This window comes from Myotis davidii, unplaced genomic scaffold (assembly GCF_000327345.1).
Source record: "Myotis davidii unplaced genomic scaffold, ASM32734v1 scaffold119, whole genome shotgun sequence".
NCBI classification, from domain to species: Eukaryota; Metazoa; Chordata; class Mammalia; order Chiroptera; family Vespertilionidae; genus Myotis; species Myotis davidii.
This window is the reverse complement of record NW_006290676.1, coordinates 94,176-100,175: the sequence shown is the minus strand read 5'-3', so window position 1 is coordinate 100,175 and position 6,000 is coordinate 94,176. Positions and strand designations below refer to the sequence as shown.

Here is a 6,000-nt window from a genome sequence, read left to right as displayed (position 1 = left end):
TGAACAGGTTATGTATTTACAAGTGTACAAGCTCATAACAAAACAAGTTTTGTTATGAGTTTGAGTTTGTACACTTGTAAATAAAACATATATATATACTTGTTTTGTTATGAGCTTGTACCCTTGTAAATACATAATCTGTTCATCATATTCAATGAATATTGAATTTATTATTACTATTACAAAATCTATTTAAGTTTATAATTTAAGACTTTTTATAAAAAGAATACAAGTTAGAATTTGAAATTATTTTTATTTTCTGAGAAATTTGTTTTAGGTTTTTAAAATATTCAATTTTAGTAAGTGAATTCAATTGAATATTATTAATCTTGAAATAAAATACAGTATTTATGAGAAATTATTTGAGAACTTCCAACTAATAAAACATTTAAGTTTTAGCTTGAATTTGAAATACTAAAACTTTGTTTCAAATTATTTTAAAGCATTATTTTAATACACTTAACACAATTTTGTTTTATGTTTTCATCTCTCTTCCATGAAAACTTGTGTTATCTAAGAAGAAAAAAATGTATGAACTCATTTTGTATAAAATACAGTGTAGAAAGCTGTCTATTTCTTTGAATTAAGGCCTTTCTTCAGAAGTTCATGTCCTATGCACATTTATAATATTCAATTTTTTTATGATTGTTTAAGAATAGACAGCTAAAAAGTAGCTTCTTGAATTCAACACACTTTGTAGCGGTTATCTGTGCCCTTAAAAAATTCTGTATAGTACAGGAATTAACTATAGTTAACCAGTTTTACTATAATACTGCTATTACTTCTGGTAAAGTATCTAACTGATTTTGCTTAGAAATACAAAGTCTTTATGAGATGAAGACATCTATTACTAAAATAATGTCTTAAGATTTATCACACTGTGTTCTTTAAAAAAAAGAGGAAAATAAATTTTAAACAGATGATATTTTTAATATCTAAGTAAATGTCATATTTCAGATTCATACTACCAAACTGATAAGTATTGATTAATTGTAATCCCCTGGAAAATTTTACTTTCTAATTTTACATTACTTTTGACTGCTAACTTAAACCTTTATATTTAAAATTATTTATTTCCAAGGTATATTAACCAGTGCTTTGATATCTCTCTCCTCCTTATATAAATACAGTAGTAATTTGATATATAATTAGCAAAACTTTTTACTTTCTCACAATAAAATTATGGGCAGTTCAAGCAGTAAAACTACTTAATAAACAAATAAAAGTATTTTAAATTTATGTAAGCTACATTTAAATAAATATTTCTGATAGGTTTTTAGACTAGATCTAAACAAAAGGAAAAGGTAGAAATTATATGATATTTCCCCCCACCCCCATCCTTCTGGCCATGATTACCCTTGAGTGCCTAAAAAATAAACAATATCAACTATCTTAAGCTATAAACACTAATTGATAAGTAAAGATAAAATATCTTATCGTTTCTAACATGTACTTTATTGTCAATTTATTCATTGGATATGCTTGCTAACCAGCTGAAATCTACTACCAAAAATAACTTTTTGGTGTGGACTAATTATGGGCAATATTATAAATCAAAAACATGGGCTTATATGGGAAATTAAAGCATGAAGTATGGAGAACATTACTTGGTAACTACCAATTGTTACTTATTCAAATAATTTGCTAACCTTGAAAAATGCAGTCATCAAAGAAGTCCTGAGCAGCATTTTGAAGTGAGCAATATATGACTGCCCCCTAATGGACTAGTTCAAACCTCCACTCCAGAACTTGATAAAAGGTTTTCCAACTAAATTTTAATTTCACACAATTGCATTCATGCTGCTGATAGCTGTGAAAATAAATTATATCGCCAACCAGTCATACTGAGAGGCTGAAGCAGCAGCACTAATGAAAAAGAAACTGTCCTGCTTGAGGGCTGCATGGAGCTTGCTGTGAGGCAGGAGAGGACACAAGACACTTGGAAGTGAAAGCTATGAAGATATGTCCTCGGGTAAGCACTAACTAACCAAATCTTGTGACAGATATTTATTTGTTTGTTCATCTTATTGTGAATAAATATGACCATATGTAATAAAAGAGTTTAAGGACTCTCACTTGAAGTGACAAAATTGGCTGTCATCTGAATTTTAGAGACAAAATTGGGATACTGCTTTCAAATAAACTGATATTGAAATATCATATTTTTATTCTAAAAAATTGCAGCCTGAATAAAATTTGACTAAGACTAGTTTTTGTGTACAAAGTTATATTATTGCTAGAGGCCAGGTGCACAAAATTCATGCATGAGGGGCGGGTCCCCTCAGCCCAGTCTGCACCCTCTCCAAACTGGGACCCCTTGGAGGATGTTTGACTGCCAGTTTAGGCCCGATCCTGGCCTAAACTTGCAGGCGGACATCCCTCTCACAATCTGGGACCACCGGCTCCTAACTGCTCACCTGCCTGCCTGCCTACCTGATTGCCCCTAACTGCCCCCTCTGCCAGCCTGATCACCCCTAACTGCCTCTGCCTGCTGGCCTGATCACCCCTAATTGCCCCCCCTGCCAGCTTGGTCGCCTCCAACTGCCCTCCTGCCAGCCTGGTCACCCCCAACTGCCCCCCTGCCCACCTGGTCACCCCATGCAACCTGCTGTCCAGTCATTAGGACATTCCTCACTAACCCCCCCTGCTGGCGTGATCACCCCACACAGCCTGCTGTTTGGTCGTTCATCTGGTTGTTTTGGTCGTGATGGCCCCTGGCTTTTTATATATTAGGATAAATGCACCGAGTTTTTAGACTTACATATACATAGATTTGAGAATCAAAAACAGCTTGGTTTACTTATTTGTTAAACATGAAACTAACATTTATCAGGCAAAATGAATCTCCTTCTTTTACAAGAGAAATAATAGTGGAATCGGAGGCACAATTATCTGAAAATAAAATATAACGCTCTCTTCCATGCTTTATTCACATTCACCCATTTCTCAGCCCTATACTTCCAGTTGTTCAGTATGTACAGAAAAAAAAATTAAACCTTCAATAAACATTTCTCACCAGTTCTGTACGGCTATTTTCTTTGCCCAGAAAAGTTCTGTGTAAATAGAATATATGTTTGATAAGGAAAGGATAAATTTAACTAATTCTCCCTTTCTCTGATTCCAGTTTATTTTTATTTAGTCTATAAAATTTTTTTAAATTTCATTCCCATAATTTCAACAGAATTTAAAGTTGGTCTGGCTTTATAAACTTCGATTCTTACTTAATGATATTCTTCCTTCCATTATTTCTTTGAGGATTTAACCATCAATACTTTTAACTGCTTTTGAAAGCACTGTCATTTCTTGGTTCCTCCGGGATCAATTCTTTCTTAGGTAGAGCCCTGGACACTTTCGTCTCTATGTGAGCGGTCTCTTAATCGCCTCCACAAAGTCCATTGGCGTCTTCAGATTGGAGCCTATAGTTTATATGAGCATCTCGGGGATTTTACATGGCGGTGATCCAATGCCAAAGCTCTTGCCCAGTCTGTAGTCCTGCTGGCCATGGGCAAGGACAACATTCAAATCTCAGTCTTGGTGTCAGGTAGACTCCTTCATCCCCACTCGCTGTCGGGGTAACTCCCTGCACATACTTCCTGGCTGTCCCAGCCTCTGTGGTGAGGCTGCACTCAGTCCCTTTCTCAAATAGGCCAAAATCTAGCTCTCTCTGCTTACCCAGTGTCAGCTTTCTGCCAACAAATGGTTTAGCTCCTGTCACATCAATGGCTTTTCCTGTATTAATGTTCTGTGGAGAGTTCTCCCATCTGTAAGCTGAATGTTTTAATGAAAACACATGTCAATCTTTCCTGTGTCTGTGGAGAACATATTCAGGATTTGCTCACAATAGATCATCTTGACCCAAAAGCTCAGAAAAGAAGGTAGATTTTATTCTTCAGCTTTTGCTCCATCTGAGACTGAACATGAGAGGCCACACACATCAGAGATCTGGAACTGTGAAGTAAAGAGCTGTGCAAGTATAAGGAGTTAGGACAGGAGAGGCAGTGGAGTGGCGAGGAAGCTCCATTTAAGGGCTCGCAGACATGTGTTCAAGTCACATCCCCGATCCTTACCGGCTTCGGCCTTCGGTGTAACATCTAACCTCCCAACCTCAGCCAGCACATCTGTGCAGCTGTTGAGTTTCTGAGAACCACCGTGGTGATGTTAAAAAACAGGTTCTAGGACTTCAGTCCCCAAGGTGAGCTGCGGGATTCTGCACCCAGGCAACCTGATGGCCCTGTCCCATGGATCACACCACTGCAAACACTGGTGTTGGTAGAGTATAGCTAGGCTTCTTTTCTATAAGAGATGCCAATTCCTTGTTGAACTCTTCATGTGTACCCAAATTGCTAATTAAGTTCACCTGGATTATTTAACACATACATTAATTCTACCTGAAAACGTTTTTTTTTATTTGGGGACAAATTAATTTAGCAAGGAAATTGCTGAAGCTACATTGTCAGATAATCAGTATATAGCCTCTTGATAAAGAATATAATTCAAAAAAGTATAATTAATATATAAGCTTAACTATAAAGTAGACTTGATATTAATTACTACTCCCTCCTTAAGAAATAAGAAAAAAATTAGTAAACCTATGACACATGGCTGAGGAAGAATCTCTTGGATTTGGAGCAAGATAATGTTTCTCATTTATCACCTGGTTTTCATTATCCACTATTTTGTTCAAATTATGGTCCAGCCAGTCGACACTGGACTAGTCATTTACCTATAGCAGGATAGGAGTGATAATGCAGGCTTCTCTCTCTTCCTCTCCCCACTCTTTTTCTGTGTCTTTCTTATTCACAACTTGCCTGAGATGTTCTGTCCTAACCACATAGGCGAAACATAATATACCTATTGTTGTAGATATTTCTATTCTTAATTTCTTTATATGTAAATTCACAAAATACAAGAAGTTAATAAAATATTGATCCTCTTTCATTCTGCCTTTGAAGTCCACTGCAAAAATATTCCTTCAAAAGCCTCAAATTCTGTCAAAAGGTGAGATAAGTTAGTCTTTATATAAACTTGCTCATGGACAGGAAAATAATAATAATCCAGGCTGAATGCTATTAAGAAACCCTGTTCCCTTATTCCAAAGCAATTTCTTTATGATTGTTTTTTTTAATAATGTTTTTATTTTTTAAATATATCTTTACTGATTTCAGAGAGGAATGGGGAGGAAGAGAGAGATAGAAACATCAATGATGAGAATGAGTCATTGATCAGTGGCCTCCTGCATGTCCCACACTGGAGACTGAGCCCACAACCTGGCATATGCCCTGATCTGGAATCAAATCTTGACCTCTTAGTTCATATGTAGACCCTCAACCACTGAGCCATGCTGACCAGGCTCCATGTCCTTTTTTATGCTGTTGAAGTGCTCTCTAAGTTCATCTACCCTGCCCCTAAATTCATTGAACATCCTTATAACCAGTGTTTTGAACTCTGCACTTAGTAGGTCACTTGTCTCCATTTGGTTTTCTTTTACTGTTTTGTTCTTTTCTTTAATTTGGGACATATTTCTTTGTCTCCTCATTTTGGCAGCCTCCTTGTGTTTGTTTCTATGTATTAGGTAGAGCTTCTGTGTCTCTTGGGCTTGGTAGAGTGGGCTAAAGTAGTAGATGTCCTGTAGGGTCCTGTGGCATAGTCTCTCAATTTACCTGAGCTAGGCACTCCAGATGCACAGGCCTGTGTTGGCTGTGTACACCCTCCTGTTATAGTTGAGTCAATCCATTGCAAAGACTGGCTGTGACCACCGTGGAGGATCAGCTGTGCAAGGGCCCAACTTATGGAGTAGGACTTACTTCAGTGAGGCTCTGGTGCCGGTTGAGTTCTGCCCTTGAATGTGTCAATTATGGAGGTGGTTGGATGGTACTTTGACATAATTTGAAGCTATCCACTGGGTGTTCTGGCTCTAGGAGGTACAGGCCAATGTCAGACACTGCCTGTGTTCTGTCTGGGGCCACTTGGCATGAGTGACAGAGTGATCTGCAGATGATT

General features: G+C 37.0%; 1 protein-coding gene across 2 annotated transcripts in view; it reads left to right on the top strand.

Moving 5' to 3' along the window:
* The window catches only part of RXFP2 (relaxin/insulin-like family peptide receptor 2), a 62,181-nt gene that overhangs the window by 789 nt on the left and 55,392 nt on the right, over window positions 1–6,000 (top strand). The gene's annotated exons all lie outside the window — the stretch shown is intronic.